The sequence below is a fragment of the Dryas octopetala genome, chromosome 5 (genome assembly GCF_963921425.1).
Source record: "Dryas octopetala chromosome 5, drDryOcto1.1, whole genome shotgun sequence".
Classification (NCBI taxonomy): domain Eukaryota; kingdom Viridiplantae; phylum Streptophyta; class Magnoliopsida; order Rosales; family Rosaceae; genus Dryas; species Dryas octopetala.
Window position 1 is genome coordinate 12,559,426 of NC_141370.1, and position 19,054 is coordinate 12,578,479.

The 19,054-nt window shown below is 37.3% G+C and overlaps 4 pseudogenes; all 4 read left to right on the forward strand.

Moving 5' to 3' along the window:
* Positions 1 to 1,298: 1,298 nt before the first annotated feature.
* LOC147284414 (putative acetyltransferase At3g50280 pseudogene) lies at positions 1,299 to 2,654 on the forward strand (annotated as a pseudogene).
* Positions 2,655 to 5,696: 3,042 nt separating this feature from the next.
* LOC147284415 (putative acetyltransferase At3g50280 pseudogene) lies at positions 5,697 to 7,052 on the forward strand (annotated as a pseudogene).
* Positions 7,053 to 13,142: 6,090 nt separating this feature from the next.
* Positions 13,143 to 14,642, forward strand: LOC147284416 (putative acetyltransferase At3g50280 pseudogene; annotated as a pseudogene).
* Positions 14,643 to 15,440: 798 nt separating this feature from the next.
* On the forward strand, positions 15,441 to 16,808 carry LOC147284417 (putative acetyltransferase At3g50280 pseudogene; annotated as a pseudogene).
* Positions 16,809 to 19,054: the final 2,246 nt, after the last annotated feature.

Genomic DNA, 19,054 nt, shown 5'->3' on the forward strand with positions numbered 1-19,054 from the left:
ACAATTCTGCTCGTAGGTGGAAATCAATATTTCCATGATGGCAATGGAATCATATATTATGCTAAGAGGTTGCAAAGAAAAACTTTGTGTATGATCGTTCATATGCTATTAAAATGATTTGAAACTTTAAATTACCTTTAACAAAATGCAAACTTCATCATAAAACATCAACGAACTTGTGTAAAGTGACCAAAGTGAACCCCTGCTTCCATCATCTCTTCCGAATTGATGTTCAAATATGTCCTATGTTATCTCTCCGCCACATTGATCAGGTATTAATCCTTTTGTTATGTAGTACTTTCCTATTGATTGATCTATACAGTTTTTTTTTTTTTTTTTAATATAAATAGGGGGAAATCAAACTTGAAACATCTTCATTGGAAACACAAATACCACTAGCTACCAATATTTAGGTAGTCATATATAATTCATTTATAATTAGGTAGTAAACCACAAGTCTAAGAGGTCTAAATTTTTATGTGGTAGTGCTGTATATTATAAGTATATTACATATGTGCCCATCTCATTTTTAGTGGCCCACAATATTGACTTGTTTTATTAGCAATTTAAAGTGGCTGATATATATCTCATATTCTTCAGTTTTCTGTTGAAGTCTCTTTAATTATTATCAATTTTTCCTACCGTTTCATAGCTGTTGCAGTTAGTAGCCTTGCAGTTTTACAAATTTTAAGTTTTTAAATTGGTGGACTGTTACATAAGCTGCTGGCTATTTAAGTAGCCGATCAGTACTCCATTTTTACTACTTCAAGAAAACCTTCAATTCTCTCCACTCATTCTTGACCCTTCATAAAACTTACAAAAGTTAATCTCTCTCTTTTTCTGCTAGTTATTGTATATTGGCTTCATTAATTTTGCTATTAAAAATACACATTTAGTGAAACATTTTATGTAATCTTATGCTACTGTTTCATTATTTTAATTAATTATATTCAGAAAGACTCGTACTTTTTTATTTATTAAGGAAGATCAAATCTGAGTGCAGGAGAGTAATGACCCCACCAACAGGCTACTTCAACAACTGCAGAAAGACTCGTTCTTATATACACATTTGTACAAGCAACCATCTTAAGTAAAGCCTTATATCAAATTAATGAACAAATAATTTAAGTACAGCTCCAACTTAGATTATTAGACAAATTATTCAAGTATATATCTGACCTTTTCTCTTTTGTCTAAACTAATTAACTAATCTGTCATTGTTTATTTATCGTTGGGTCCAATTGGAGGTAACTGAAATCTAATCAAGTTCAACGCTGTGTTGTTCAAATTGGGGAAAAATGACTCGGATTCGACTTATCTCGACGACTACAGTCCGCCCAACAAGTCATATTAATGATCATCACTTCTTAACTCACAGAATTGAGTTGAGTCCATGCGATCTGCGACTCATCCCAATTGATTACAGTCAAAGGGGACTTCTCTTCCACAAACCAGCAGACAAAGAACAAAGCAACAGCTTGATACAACACCTCAAAGCCTCTCTTTCCCGCACCTTGACTATCTTCTACCCACTTGCTGGCCGCCTAGCCGTGACTGAAAATGAAGACAACACCACTTGTTTTTACATCAACTGTAATGGCGAGGGAGCCCAGTTTGTCCATGCAGCTACTGATGGTGTCACAGTAGCCGATATCTGTGACCCTGTTTGGGTTCCTGATGACATTGTCTACAATCTCTACTCCATGAATGGGGTTCGGAACTACCAAGGCATTTCCAAACCATTGCTAACGGTGCAGGTGACTGAGCTCCTTGATGGCATCTTCATCGGTTGCAGCATAAACCACGCGGTTATGGATGGTATATCTTTATGGCATTTCTTTAATACTTGGTCTGAAATCTCTCGTTCTGGCTCTGATAAAATTTCTCAAACTCAGCCTCCAGTTTTTGGTCGTCAGTTTCTTGACGGCGTAATTGATCTCCCAATTCACATACCCTTCTCCTACAGTGAAATTTCGGATAAGCTTATTCGAGGGCTGTCTTCAGAGTGTTTGGTAATACGGATATTTCATTTTTCCAAAGAAAAAGTTGCAGAGCTCAAAGCAAAGGCCAATGCTGAGATGGGCACCAATAACATGATCTCGTCCCTTCAGGCACTCTTGGCTCATCTTTGGCGAGCTGTAACTCGTAGCAGACATTTCAAATCTGATCAAGAGGTTACTTATTGGGTTATAGCAGGATTGAGGCAGAGATTGAAGCCACCATTGCCAGAACAATACATGGGGAATGCGCTTCTAGGAGTTCCAGTGAAGTCCACTGCAGGTGAGCTGCTACAACATGGGCTAGGCTGGGCGGCTTTGCGAATAAACAAAAAGATTGCTTTCGTGACAGCTGAAGAAGCAAGGAAGTCCTTGGAGGATTGGGTAAAAACCCCTACATTTATTTCAAATGTGAGTGATCCAACAAGAGCTGCATTTCTTGTGGGAGGCTCGCCACGGTTCAACGTGTATGGTAATGATTTTGGGTGGGGGAGGCCGCTTGCTGTACGAAGCGGAGCTGCTGACAAAACAAATGGGAGGTTTATGGTGTTACCTGGGGCTGAAGAGGGAAGTATTGATGTTGAAACTTGTCTTTTCCCTGAGACTCTACAAGGCATGGCGGACAATGCAGAGTTTATGGAGGCTGTGCTCACATAATGGACTTTGTACTATTGGCGTAGGTTGGCCTACAAATTAAAAGTTGATTTTATTGCAAAAATTGGTTGTATTGTGCATCTACTGAATAATGTCAAAGTGCTTGTATTGTCGGTGAATACTACAGTAGATGCACTTTGACATTATTCAGTCTCAGTTTCTTTACAATTTACTTTCTAGAATGTTAATTGTTTGAAAATTCATACACTACCAGGCACAAATAAATTTCCTTCACTAGTATATTTTCTTGTTCCTGATCATGTCATATCCACACTCATCTGTAACCACTAAGAAAATTAATGACAATATATAATAGATTCCGAACATCCAACATGAGTTAAGGTCCATGAAACAAATTAATTTACTATAGGATTCAATCATTCAACCCTATAATTTTTTGCTTCATAGTTTCACCCCACACAAAACAAAAAAAAAACGTTTTCAACCAGAAGCAAGCCCAGTGACATTCATTATTTTTAATCTGAATTATGTGTTTCATTAATTACATGCAGCACATACGACTTATATTCAATGGAGAAACCCAATTATTTGGATATCTCCATAACAAACGTTTGTTATGGAGATACTCTGAAGCATGGATACGCCATTTTGGTGTCGTATCCTGTATCGGATACGGATACGCCTCAAATATGGCCAAATATGCGTTGGATACGTATCTAGGTCAACAAATACGTATTTGACTCGTTGGATACGCATATCCTTTGCTCTTGACTCGGGTATCCTTATGTTCTTCAGCCACTTCATCTTCTTCAGTTCTTCATTTTGAAAACCCAAATTGGAAACCCAACTCGGATGCGCAGAAACCCACTCCAAACAATCGACCTGCGCTGCACCGCTGACGAGTTCTGTTCCAGATCAGTTTGTATTTCGTAATCATCCATTTCTTGTGGGCTTGCTGCTTTTCTTGATATTTCTGTACATATCATTTCCTTTACTGTTTTCTCTTTGGGTGTCTGCATCCCCAATTTTAGCCTGTACTGTTTGAGATTAATCTGGAAACTTGAAAAGTAGTATATTGGTTGAGATTGATATAATATTATATTATATTATTAACAGCTTGTACATTTATTTAATATATATTTTACCCAGTACAATGTGTAATATTAGTTAATATATATGTTACCCAGTATCATGTGTAATATTAGTTAATAATATATATGTTTTGCTTGTAATATGTTTTAAATGAGCTATGCAATATATATGTAAAAAGGAAATTGCAGATTTAGTCCAGTTATTTTATACCTAGTTCAATTTTGGTCCACAATCTTTTTTAAGTTCTGTTTTGATCCACTAATTATTTCACTTGTTTAATAAAGGTCCAGATTTGTTTTCTCAAATTTGGTCTGTCTTTTATCCTATCAAATCTCACCCAAATTCAGCAAATATATACTTATTTTAAAGCTATGCATTTCTTCTTTACAAACATATAAAGATCATTCAAATTGAAATTCTAAAACTCAAGATAATTGACCCCAAAGTAGGGTATCCGAAACTGCCAATTTTTCAAATTTCACCTAATCTCAATTCTCTTAGATTATAATTCTCCAAATTTGTTTTTATGACTAAGGAATGATAAATATAACTTATACTTCAATTATAATTGAAGAAAACACAACCCAAAGGATTTAAAGTCACAAATCTGGACCTTTATTAAACAAATGAAACAATTAGTGGACCAAAACAGAACTTAAAAAAGATCGTGGACCAAAATTGAACTAGGTATAAAATAAATGGACCAAATCTGTAATTTCCTCTATATGTAAAATTTGGATGATCTTTTTAAGTCTTTAGAGTTTGAATTTGGATGATGAATTTGAATTTTTATATTATTTAAAATATATTTAAAATTATTCATATTTTTATTATTATATATTAATATATATTTTTAATTGTTATATCTATGACATATCGTATCTTAATTTTTAAAAATTTGTCATATCACCATATCGGGGCATATTGTATCCATATTCGTATCCGTGCTTCATAGTGGAGATATCAGTACTAGAATTTACTCTATTGTGATCCATCAATAGAATTAATCTCTCAAACCCTCTCTCTCTCTCTCTCTCAAAGCCTCCAACACTCTCAAAACCAAAACGCCCATCGAACTCCACCTCCTCCCCAACAGCCAAAAGATTACCAAGAAGGCTGCTTTTGCAGTATATAGGATTTTGCCCAATCCTCACATCCCGTGTTTGCTGCATCAATGCCAGAGACGAAAGAACCTGAAGTCATTCGGTAAAATTTTGTTTGTGGGTCTTTGCTGTTTATTTTTACATATCTGAATAATTACAAAATTTGAACAATTGGGGAATTGTTGGATTCTCCCAAATTTTTCTCAAATCTTTTAAAAATTTGAAAATTTGACCAAGGCACTGCTACTCTATTTGTCATCATGTAAACTTGATCAGAGACTGTTGTGTGCAATAAATGATTTTTAACAGCACAGCGGTGTTGTTGTTTTATAAATAAAAAGAAATGAAAAAAGATAAGGACTGATGCCGGATGGGCTGGGAGTTTGGATAGCCGTATATCAACCCCATCCTAAGTTCCTAACACACTGTCAAGGCAAAAGTACGTGGCTGCACTGTCACCATTGATCTTGTGTGATGGAGAACAGTCCTAACAGTGGAGGAAGGGGACAATTATATATCAATTGCAATCTGATGATATTCTTGTAGTGCACATATCCAAATCATATTTTAACTTTGTAATCAATGCTCATGTTTTATGTGTTTTCCAAAATTCCATTAAATGCTCCGATAGTTTTTATCTTTTGACGTTTGTTGTTGCATTGTTTGTTTGGCTGTATTAATTTATTATTCTATGTTCAGAAATACTCATGCTTACCGAATGCTATCATGTTTGTTGGTCAATACACACTTCCCATGTAAATAAAATACTTACGTACGGATCTGATTTTTCTTTTACGTGTTTGTTTATTGTTGAGACCCAGCAGTAGGATAAATGGAAATGTCGTAGCCTTCTAATCTATCACCATATTGATCACATCCAAGGCTTCAAATGGCTCAGATTCGGCATATCTCAACATGCACCGTCCGGCCAACAAGTCAAGAGTTAAGTCATGATAGAATTGAGTTAACTCCATGCGATCTGCGAACCATCCGGCTTGATTACATCCAAAAGGGCCTTCTCTTCCACAAACCAACAGAGAATGAACAGAGCAACAGCTTGGTACAACACCTCAAAGCCTCTCTTTCCCGCACCTTGAATATCTTCTACCCACTTGCTGGCCGCCTAGCCGCGACTGAAAATGAAGATAAGACCACTAGTATTTTCGTCAATTGTAATGGCGATGGGGCCCAATTTGTCCATGCAGCTGCTGATGGTGTCACAATGGCCGATATCATTGACCCTATTTTGGTTCCTGAGGACATTGTCTACAAACTCTTTTCCATGAATGGGGCCTTGAACTACGAAGGCGTGTTCAAACCGTTGCTTGCAGTGCAAGTAACTGAGCTTGTTGATGGCATTTTCATTGGTTGCAGTATGAACCATTCTGTTGTTGATGGGTCATCCTTCTGGCATTTCTTTAATACTTGGTCTGAAATCTCTCATACTATTACTTCTGGCTCTGATACAATTTCTCAAACTCCTCCAATTTTTGGTCGCGATCAGTTTCTTGATGGCGTAATTGATCTCCCTGTTCACCTACCCCTCTCCTACAGTAAAATAATGACTAAGCTTGTTGGACCGTCATCATCAGATTCTTTGCAAAGGGTAGTATTTCATTTTTCCAAACATAAAGTTGCAGAGCTGAAAGCCAAGGCCAATGCAGAGATGGGCAGCAATAACATGATTTCATCCCTTCAGGCACTCATGGCTCATCTTTGGCGAGCCACTACACGTAGCAGCCATCTCAAACCTGACAAAGAGGTTACTTATCGGGTTATGATAGGGTTGAGGCCGAGACTAAAGCCACCACTGCCAGAACAATATATGGGGAATGCCATTCTAGGGGTTGCTGTGAAGTCCACAGCAGGGGAGCTGCTAAAGCATGGACTAGGCTGGGCCGCTTTGCAAATAAACAAAATGATTGGTTCCCTGACAGCCGAAGAAGCAAGGAAGACCTTGGAAGATTGGGTAAAAACACCTACATTTGTTCCAAATGTGAGAGATACAGCTAGTAGTGCTAGTTTGTTCACAGGAAGCTCGCCGTGGTTCAATGTGTATGGTAATGATTTTGGGTGGGGGAGGCCGATTGCTGTACGCAGCGGAACTGGGGAGAAAATGAATGGCAAGTTAACAGTGTTTCCTGGGGCTGAAGAAGGAAGTATTGATTTTGAAGCCTGCCTTTTGCCTGAGACCCTACAAGCTATGCTGGACGATGCAGAGTTTATGGATGATCTACTAACATAATCAAAATTTGACGTTGGCCTGCATGTTTATTAAAATTTGTCAATTTGGTTAATCAAGATTTTCGTACTAGTGTACTACCATGGGATTGGTGGATGCAGTTTGGTATTGTTCAGCCTCACTTGATCTTTAGAATTTACTTTCTAGACTGTTTACTTGCATATTTATTCAGTGATATATTTATAATTATATTTCAGATTTCACAGACCCTTGCGTTACATATAATTAGATAGTATGGCTGTGACATATAGTGGAAGCTATGGCCAGACTCAAAAACAGAAACTAAAGATCCAGGAGCAAGTATTGTATGTCAAAGTAGCACCACGTACGTGATTTTCTTTTCAAAATGGGATTGAATGGTTACATCACTTGCCACACAATGGTGGAATTAGAAATTTTAGAAATGGGGGCTAGCTATAATATTATCTTAGATTCTTAGGTTTAATGACTATTTGTTTCCCCTCTGGATACAGTTATACTATATCTTCCTAACAAATAAGATATAAATAAAATTTTATAATCAAACTAAATTTAACATAAACAAATATTTATTAATAAAAAACATGCAATAATACAACAACAAAAAATTTGGGTGAGTTATATATAAATTTTTGGGCTAACTTTTGAGCTAAGGACAAAAAAATTGGGATAAAACTCAATAAATTAGACTAAATAACTATTAATTGGGTGGGCTATATATAAACTTTTAGGCTAAAACATACATAATATTGGTATTTTTACACAAAAGGCAAAAGCTGTATGGGCTGCAGCCCATGCTAACCTGTATGTAGTTCCGCACTTCCGCCCATGCCGCCACATGGTCCTTCCGTTGCAATCTTAAAAAATTAAGATTTTACCTTATTTAGTGCAAAATGGTTAGGTGAGATGCCATTTGTGGTATATCATTAATAAAAAATGTTACCACACATGCGTCTCATGTGTTATCTACAGTATATTGATGTGAGATTCATAAGAAATATGACTAAGTATTTTCTTTTACCCACAATTCAAGATGCGCTTTCAATATTGATATATAATAACATATTCTAGACGGATACTAAGAATATTCGCAACAGATAAGGAATGTTAGGTGGGTAAAATAGGGTAATTGGCTCATATAAAATGTCATATTCTATTACTTTGAGTTTCGCCGACTAATGTACAATTTCATGTGACAGAACTGCATATTCAACCCATGTAAAAGTGGGAGTACTCTTCTCTTTTGTACAAGTTCTCCACCAAAACTATACGCGCAGGGGGCTTATACTTTCAGTAGTAGAGACGAAAAACCTATCCACACACATAAAATTAGAGTCTGATTCGGGCTATTCCCTTCTGATCAAGCCTTAGTTCTCCTTTATACCCAAAAACAATCCTCTACCAAGCCTTTGAGGAAAAAAAATTTGAGTGGAGAAACCACAGTAAGAGTATCTCACCCCAACTATATATCCTTCTATTATGTAATTTCCCATTTGCTCTTCTTCCATCTATCATTTTCAATTAATTTCACTTATTTTTTGTCACAATATATGGAAGGGATTGAACATTTCTCTATCTTATAAACCATTTTCTCACTCTCCCTTACCACTTGGGTTAACCCCGGCCTCCCCTTATACAACCCTCCATCATGGCTTCTTCTCTCTCTCTCTCTCTCTCTCTCTCTCTCACGATCTATTTCATATTTTTAAAAACCCCAAAACGAGAGATGTTTGAAAAGATAGTAGTTTATCTAACAGACAGGGTCTCTGTTTCATTTGAGCTATCCCTAGTGGCATGCTCACTGGCATTGTCAGCGGCAACTTCACCATAATTTGCACGCTGGCTTCTTCAGAATCTATCACAAATAACTACAAACTCGTGTCCATTGTACAAGAGGCCCCAATTTCTTAGACCCATCAAGAAATTTCTCAGGCCCCAATTTTCTGAGAGCCGAGCCACTAAACACCTTTCTTCTTCTTTTTGTCAAAATAATCCTTGTAAGCTTGGTCTACCCTTGCCTTGGTTGGTACAATGACATAAAACCCTCATTGGGGTCGATATCTTGTTCTGGTGGCTGAAGTATTTCAATTTCAGGAGCAATATCAACTACTGACGCGTTGATACGAAGTGACAGAAGTCTCAGGTGGACGGTGAGTGCATGGGGGTGAAGTACTATAGGCCAGTTATAACCCCACAAAACCAAATATCTTCTTATATATATACAAGAAGATCTGGAATTGAGGCTTCGAATTTTAATCGATTAGATCATCACCACTATTGGATCAAGGATTGTGGATAGTCTACACGATCGACAGGGGTTACCAAGCTGGCTATTATGCGTCTACATAAGTGACAAACAATTGCCAAAACAAAGAAAATGGTAATGTTTGGGTCAAATGTGTGAGATAGGATTTCTCTTTCTTTTGTGCCTGCCATATTATATGGTAAGCGCTCTTTTGTATTGACATTCATTGAGGATAGGTATAATTGTATGAGAAAAAGAAAAATAATATAGAGATTTCTTTCCCTTTTTTATTTTAATTTTGTCTTTGAATTTTACCTGTAGAAAGAAGAAAAAACAATAATTATACATTTAAGGGAAAAAAAAAAAACGATTTTAGTCTCTTTGTTTTAATTTACCCCGACAACAAATTTGGTCCATATGATTTCAAAACTCCACATTTGGTCCATGTATTTTATATTATTTGCAATATGAGGACAATTTTAACAAATTCAATTTTTCCATTTTTGTTTAAAAATCAAATTAAAGGTTACATAGAAGATTTTTTGTTGTGAGTCTAAACAAGTCATTGATTTTAACTTGAGAACAAATTTCATGTTGATTATAAAATGTCTTATTAAATTTGAAAACAATATAAAACACAAAGACCAAATAAATAAAATTGGCTTGTGAGGAATTTAGTTAATTGTTGTTCTGAAAATTAGCGTGGTCGATAGAGCTTTTGTGCCCGTAACAGGGGCTGAAGGCGTTAGTATTGTTCTTCGGGACAATCACGGGGAGGTTTTGGTGGTGATTGCACTTACTCGGGATTTCTTTAATTTTTTGTTTTGCTAACATGTTTGTACGTTGGGTTAGTTCTTGTCATTTTCTGGTCTATAATATACATTTTCTGGTCTATAATTTACATTAAATACATAGAAAATCTCAAATGTACCGCTTGATGTTATAATAATCAATTCATTGAGTTCCTGCAAGTAGAACTAATAAGTCCTCTCTGCTCAGAGAAATATCAGACATACATGGGACGCTACATTCGATTGGTCTCAACGACTACTGTTCGACCCACAAGCCCCAATCAGTTTACTGATGATAGAATTGAGGTAACTCCATGTGATCTGCGACTCCTTGCAGATTACATCCAAAGGGGTCTTCTTTTCCACAAACCAAATTCCACTAATTATGAAAACAAAGCATATTAATCCAACACCTGAAGCCTCCCTCTCGCGCACATTGGACATCTTCTATCCCCTTGATGGCCGTCTTGCCATCACTGAAAATGATGAAGATAACACCGCTTGTTTCTTCATCAATTGCATTGGCGAAGGGGCCCAATTTGTGCATGCAGCTGCTGATGAGTTTATATAGGGGGACCAAATTGTTTCCAAGACTAGCTTCAACCCATGTCTCAATCATAATATGGGTTTGAATTGCTCCCCCAAAGGTTTAATAAATTGAAGTTATTTTCACATTAAGGTATTTGGTTTTCTATTTTCTTTTTCTTTTTTATTATTATCAAAATTATCGTACATGAAATTTGAACTTATGACTTCCTCCCACAAAAAGGAGACTCACAATTAGATCAAATGGTTATTGAGTGGTTTCCATTTCCTTAATGACAACCAGTTTAATAAAGGTAACTTATCAAAAGGCTATTTTTTTGCACTCTTTTCATGGTAAAGAAAATTTTTCAAAGAAACACTCATAATATATTTTTAAAAAGTTTATTTAATTAACTAATTTATGTATTAATGTGGGTAATTCTTGCATCCACATCCGGGTCATCCAAACCTGATTCGGACGAGATCTTATACGGGATCCTTTATACCAATCTTATACAAGAAGCTTGTCCAAACGGTATCCTATACGAGAATTCGAGATTCTATACATGAATGTTTTACACATGAAAAACTTCTTGTATATGATTGACATAAAAGATTTCCGTATAAGATCCCGTCTAGACCATAAATGAGTGACCCAAGTGTGGATGCGAGAATCTCTGACATTAATATAAGAGATAATTAAACTTGGATTCTTTAGAAAAACAATTTTTAGATTGAGACCGGGAGTGTTGTAAAATTTATAAGAAAATTTTTTTAATTCATAATAAAGTCATCCCCCAATTTGAAGGGTATTTCCCCTCCTAGGGGTATAGAGTGAGTTTTGTAGTGATCGCCCAAAATTTCGAAGTTAAAACCTAACATAAAACCGTCAAAGAAGAAAAATAAAATGACTTAATTAAAAACCCTAAATTACTACCGGTCTTAGTCTAAGAAAGACTCATAAAATGGACTGGACTCTAAGTCTTTCTTAATATAATCACCAGGGGGACTCTGAAATTTTGGAGTCTAAAATTTAGTAGGAAATTTTTTTGCTAGTGTCATGCTCGTTCCAAACTTATCTTAGAATATTTTTTCTTTCTTAGAACTAAGTCTTAAGATTGTTTAATTTTAAGAATTATATTTTCTTGTTGAATCTTTTGTTTTAAAGGAAGAAAACAATGTTAAATGAGTCATGCCTAGTTCAAGCTCATTATGTACTTATGCTTCTACCATACCCAATATGTTTCGTACGCGAGAAACTTCCCTGCAACATTTATATGGCTAATTTGGTATCTCAATCCAATAACATTATGACACCTATGCTTTTATCCTTCATCACATAATAATTTTTTTAATTTCAAAACATAATATATCTTTTTGTATGCTAAGTCAGCTCATATCCCTATTATAAGTAAGTTTTTCTTGTTTCGTACTCATGATAATGGGCCAAAAACTTCAACTTCAACCGTATACTCATGCTTAACCATGCAAGCCCCACTAGTTTCGTGCTGATGAAAATTATGTAGATTTAAGATATTCAAGAAAAAAGTATGAGAAAACCTTTTATGTACATAACAGGTATATACATCATTTCTCTTACAATAAATTGTCACATGACTAGCATGTGAAGACATGTTGTTAGAATGTAGGTGCATACATCTATTACATGCAAGTTTTTCTAAAAAAAGTATTATTTCAAATTCACTATTTAAATGACTCAAGTATAAAGTTTTCTTTTTCATTCATTGCGCATTTGGATAAGCATCCATCATTTTAAGAGAGGGACTTGCCTATCCCCGTTATTGGGGATGTGGCATCACCTCTCTCTCTCTCTCTCTCTCTCTCTCTATGTGATGCCACATCCCCAATAAAGGGGATAGGCAAGTTATTTCCTCATTTTTTACGCAGCGTAGCTGCAAGTAAAAATGAATAGGGAAAACCAGCGTTAACCCTAAGAAAGAATCTGAAGTCCACCAAAAAAATGAGAGAAATCTCAAGATTTTCTGATTAAAATGATAATAATATTAATACAAGCAACCAAAAAAGTTGTTTAAATACTTTTACAACCCTAGACGTTCGAAATTCAAAACGAAAATAAAGTGCAATTCAGGAAACTTATTCAAAAACACTAAATTGCTTATTTGAAGCCCTAAACGAAGGATTTGTCTCGTCGTTCCCTTCGAATCGTTATATCATGGGCTAATTTCTAACACTGGGCCGGACTGAAACTTGTTCCTTTTCTTAGCCTTATGGCGGTCGAATTGTTGCATGAACCATTATGCCATTTGTTCTATGTCAATTTTAAAGGCTGTAGTGAAGCCGCCGTTCCACTTAAATAAATAAATTGTCCAAGCATCGTCTTTTGTTTTTCCAGATAAAAAAATAATACTAAAAGCATCTTATCTTGATTTTGTGTTTGTTTATTATTAAGCCCAGCAGTTCGATCGAGACAGATGAGAATGGCGTGGCCTAGTAAATTTGTAATCCATCACCATCCTCACTACCAAGCTAGGCTTCACCTTTAAAGCTGTGTATTCGTACTCTGTTGTCCACCAAGGCTTCAACCCTCAAACTTCAATAAATTGGGAAAAAAATATGACTCAGATTCGGCATATCTCGACGACTACCGTCCGGCCAACGAGTCATGAGTTTACTTGTAGAATTGATTTAACTCCATGGGATCTAAGACGCCTCCAAATTGATTACATCCAAAAGGGGCTTCTCTTCCACAAATCAACAGACAAAGAACAGAGCAACAGCTTCATACAACACCTCAAAGCCTCTCTTTCCCTCACCTTGAATATCTTCTATCCACTCGCTGGCCGCCTAGCCATGATTGAAAATGAAGATAACACCACTTGTTTTTTCATCAACTGCAGCGGCGAAGGAGCCCAGTTTGTCCATTCAGCTGCCGATGGTGTCACGATGGCTGATATTCTCGACCCTCTTTACATTCCTGATGACATTGTCTACAACCTCTTTCCCATGAACGGTTTTCGGAACTACGAAGGCATTTCCAAACCATTGCTAGCAGCGCAAGTAACTGAGCTGGTTGATGGCGTTTTTATTGGTTGTAGCATAAATCATGTGGCTGCCGATGGCACCTCTTTCTGGAATTTTTTTAATACTTGGTCTGAGATCTCTCGTACTAGCTCTGATAAAATTTCTCAACCTCATCCCGTTTTTGGTCGTCAGTTTCTTGATGGCCTAATTGATCTCCCAATTCACACACACTTCTCGCACAATGAAATCCCAGATGAGCTCGTTCAACAAACGTTTTCCGATTCTTTATTACAAAGGGTCTTTCATTTTTCCAAAGAAAAAGTTGCAGGGCTCAAAGCAAAGGCCAATGCTGAGATGGGCAGCAATAACATGATCTCGTCCCTTCAGGCACTCATGGCTCATCTATGGCGAGCCACAACACGTAGCAGACATCTCAATCCTGATCAAGAGGTTTCCTTCTGGTTTGCAGTGGGTTCAAGGCAAAGATTGAAGCCACCGTTGCCAAAAGAGTACCTTGGGAATGCGCTTCTAAGCATTCCTGTTAAGTCCACTGCAGGGGACCTGCTAGAGCATGGACTAGGCTGGGCGGCTTTGCAAATAAACAAGATGATTGGTTCCGTGACAGTTGAAGAAGTGAGGAAAAGCTTGGAGGATTGGGTCAAAACTCCTATAATACGTTCAAAACAGAGGGGTCCAACAAGTATTGGATTGCTAATGATAGGAAGCTCGCCACGGTTCAATGTGTATGGTAATGATTTCGGGTGGGGGAAGCCGCTTGCTGTGCGAAGTGGAGCTGCTGACAAAATGAATGGGATGTTAACTGTGTTTCCTGGGGCTGAACAAGGAAGTATTGATTTTGAAGTTTGCCTTTTGCCTAAGACTCTACAAGCTATGGCCGACGATGCAGAGTTCATGCAGGCTGTTACATGATGAACTCTGTTCCATTGGCCTGCAAATTAAAGTGTAAATTTGCTTATTCCCAAAGGTTGGTAAGGATATTAGCTTAGCTAGATGAATCTGACAAAACTAATATATCAGAAAGAATTATAAGGAAATTATAAGATTTACTCTGCACATGGTTGATACATATTTTTAATTGTGCATGATTCATGGCATCAGTGTGAATCAATAAGGAGAAAAGGAATCACAATTGAAAGAAGAGAAAAGAAACCATCAATTTGTTCATTTCTCAAACAAACAGAGAAAGGCATGCAGTTTGGATCCAAGAACATAAAACATGCAGAACAAAGATGGAGCATTCATGGTTAATTAGATGAGTCACACTGTACAACAATGATATTTGGAAATTCTATCCCACCCACTAACTGTTAAAAATAGTGTGAAAAAAATTGATGCCATTGAAATTAAGAACAGGATGAGATAAGGGAGAAGAAAGAATCTTTCATAAATTAATTATAATAAGTTGTAATGGAATGAACATGGGAAGTTAACTCCAATAATAAAGCTGAATCATCAAAACCTCAAAGGGAAGTCAACTCCTCCTCCAATGATACAGATGCATCATCATATATAGCCTCAATCCTCTCTATGAATCTGCTCTATTATTCTGTCAAGAGAATAATTGTTGGTTCACCCTCTCCTTGAATTATTGTAATATATTACTACAATCATGGAAGCCTCTTAGTTGTACATAGCCATTATATATATCACACAATGTACAGAAATTAATATGAATGAAAAATTCTGACTTCTATAAGATTTGGTTTGATTTTATGTGTTTGTTCATTGTTGAGCCCAGCATTTCGATCCAATCAATTAATTGAAAATGGCCAAGCCTTCCAATCTATATATATACCTACTGTGTTGTCCAATTATATTGGGGAGAAAATGACTCAGATTCGTCATATCTCCACGACTACCATCCGCCCAACAAGTCATGAAAATGATCAGTTAACCAATAGAATTGAGTAAACTCCATGCGATTTGCGCCTCCTTCAAATTGATTACATCCAAAAGGGGCTTCTCTTCCACAAACCTGCCGAGGCAGAACTGAGCAACAGCTTGGTACAACACCTCAAAGCCTCCCTTTCCCGCACCTTGAATATCTTCAACCCGCTTGCTGGCCACCTAGCCGTGACTGAAAATGAAGATAACACCACTTGTTTTTTCATCAACTGTAATGGCGAAGCAGCTCAGTTTGTGCATGCAGCTGCTGATAGTGTCACACTGGCCGAAATCCTTGACCCTGTATACGTTCCTGATGACATTGTGTACAACCTCTTTTCCATGAATGGGGTTCGGAACTTCGAAGGCATTTCCAAGCCATTGCTAACAGTACAGGTGAATGAGCTTGTTGATGGCATCTTCATCAGTTGCAGCATGAACCACGTAGTTGTGGATGGCACCTCTTTCTAGCATTTCTTTAGTACTTGGTCTGAAGTCTCTCGTTCTGGCTCTGATAAAATTTCTCAACCTCATCCAGTTTTGAGTCGTCAATTTCTTGATGGCGTAATTGATGTACCAATTCCCATACACTCCTTCCACAGAGAAATCCCCGATATGCTCATTCAACAGATGTCGTATCCGGGTTCTTTATTGCAAAGGGTATTTCATTTTTCTAAGGAAAAAGTTGCGGAGCTCAAAGCAAAGGCCAATGCTGAAATAGGCTCCAACAACATGATCTCATCCCTTTAGGCACTCATGGCTCATCTTTGGCAAGCCACAACACGTAGCGGACATCTCAACCCTGATCAAGAGGTTACTTATTTGTTTGCAGTAGGATTGAGGCAAAGACTGAAGCCACCGTTGCCAAAAGAGTACCTTGGGAATGCGCTTCTAGCAGGTCCTGTGAAGTCCACTACAGGTGAGATGCTACAGCACGGACTAGGCTGGGCGGCTTTGCAAATAAACAAAATGATTGCTTCAGTGACAGTTGAAGAAGTGAGAAAAACTATGGAAGATTGGGCAAAAACCCCTATAATACCTTCACGTCCGAGTGGTCCAACAACTACTGGATTGCTGATCATGGGAAGCTCGCCGCGGTTCAATGTGTATGGCAATGATTTTGGGTGGGGGAGGCCACTTGCTGTGCGAAGCAGAGCTGCTGATAAAAGGAATGGGATGTTGACAGTGTTTTCTGGGGCTGAAGAAGGAAGTGTTGATTTTGAAGTTTGCCTGTTGCCTGAGACTCTACAAGCTATGGCAGACGATGCAGAGTTCATGGAGGCTGTTGATCTGAAAATTAAAGTTTGTTAATTAATTTGCTTGATCCAAATGTTGGTGAGGATTACTAGCTTTTAACTAGATGAATCAAGCATCTCTAATAAAAGTAATTTTTCAAAAGGATTTATCAGGAAATCATAAAATTTAATCTGCACATGTTGATACTTTCTTTTTTTATTAAAGGGGAGAGGGGAGGATTCGAACCCGAGTGTGTAGAGGGAAACTTTTGTCCTCGGCCAACTAAATCAACCCCAATTCATGTTGATACTTGATTGTGCTACATAATCGATAATTGAGTCTTTTTATGAAGGGCATTGTGGACTTTTTATGTATAAAAAAGGTCATGACTGTAAGTTATAAAAAACAATTTGTCCCATTATGGGGTTATTGAGTTCAATTTTCCAATGAATAAACCATGTTAACTATTGAAAAACATATGTTAGAAAAACTTGAATAATAAAAATTTAGATTATCCGTGTTTTACTGTTCTATTATGCCCTATGCCTAATTTTGGATTGGACCAGTCTGAGTTTAGATTATCTTTGTCTTACGGCTATTATTTTATATATGTTCATAAATACCCATTGTTTATCTGGTTTTATAACATATATTGTTTTGTTAATAATTGCAACTTAATTAGCTTACATGAATGCCACCTTGCCACTTAAATAAGTCGTCGAAGATTTTGATTTTATATGTTTATTTATTATTGTTCAGCCCAGTAGTTCAATAGAGACGATGAAATTAAAATTGTCGTTGCCTTGTAAATTTCTAATCTATCACCATATGGACACCACCAAGGCTTCAACTTTAAAGCTGTCCAATTAATATAGTGAGAAGAATACGGTGCTTCTATTTGCACACTTTTTTTTTTTTCTTTTTGTACACTCTTTTCTTTCGTTTATTAAATTACAATTATAACCTCTAACTTAAATAACCATAATACCATTTTTACACACCTTAAACCAGCCATCACAACCTCCTAGTCCACACCCACCCCGACTCCACCATCACCGGCACCTCTTATTCTCTCTCTTTCATTTCTCTCTTCTCTCTCTCTCCTTTTTTCCTTTCTCCCTCTGGTCTATCTCCTCTTTCATCTCTCTATCTCTCTTTTGTCCCTCTATGTCCTCACCCCAACCCCACCCTCAGCCACCCCCGCCGCCGGCAAGGTCGCCGGCAGTTCAACCTTCCAATTCTGTTCTTTCTCCCATCTCTTTCCTCTGTCTTTTCTCTCTCCATTTTTGTCTCTCTTTTCTGTCCTTTGTTCCAGATAAAGGACAACTCATACTATAGCTGTATATACTTATCTTAGATATTATGTATTTATCTCAGTTCTCTTTATATGATAATGATGTAAACTTAGTCATACATTTAGGACTCTTGTATCTATGTTCTATATGTTGGAATACAATGGACTCCACAAGTGTGGTTCATTCTCTAAGTGATTTCATGGTATCAGAGCACTAGAGTCCAACGACAAACACTCTACTGCTTTCTAACTCTAGTTCATTCAATCTCAATTTTTTTTATCATGTGGTCTTCTGCGGATAGCAGTAACGTCTCACAATCTGCGCCCTCCTCTATCTCCAGCCCAACTATTGTAACCGTGAAGCTCCATAAAAGTAACTATTCAATCTGGCTAGCCCAGATTATTCCTCTTATTAAGAGCATAGGACTTACTGCTGTTATTGATGCTTCTAGTCAATGTCCTAATGCCTTCCTAGTCAATCCTAAGACAGAAAAAGACATTGATGCCGTGAACCCTTCTTATGAAGAATGGATTCAAAAGGATCAACTAGTCATTTCCTAGATCAATGGATCAATGAGTGAGAGCATGCTTGGTACCGTCACAAGGCACAACTCTGCTCGTACAACTTGGGAGTCTCTTCAAAAGAGGTTTGCTTCTAAGTCTCAGAATAAAATTATTCAACTTGGATGTTCGACGGCTACCTGTCGAATGAGTCGTGGATGTTCGGTGGGTGGCTGCCGAAAAGAACTCAAATTTTCAACAGACCAGTGTTGAACGAAGGAGAAAGCAGAGAGAAAAAGGGAGGGAGGGAGGTGAGAAGAAAAGAGAGAGAGAGAGGAGCGGATTAGGGGTGGGGTTCGGATGTTGTTCTCAGTGGTCGGGTGAGGGGGCGAAGGGCTAGGTGGGTGTGGCTAGGTGAAGAAAGGGCAGATGAGGGAAGGGCTGCGTGGGTGGGTGAGGGAGAGGAAGGGGCGTGTGTGTGTGTGTTTTTTTTTTTTTTGGTTTGTTGATGGAGTGTGCAAAAGAG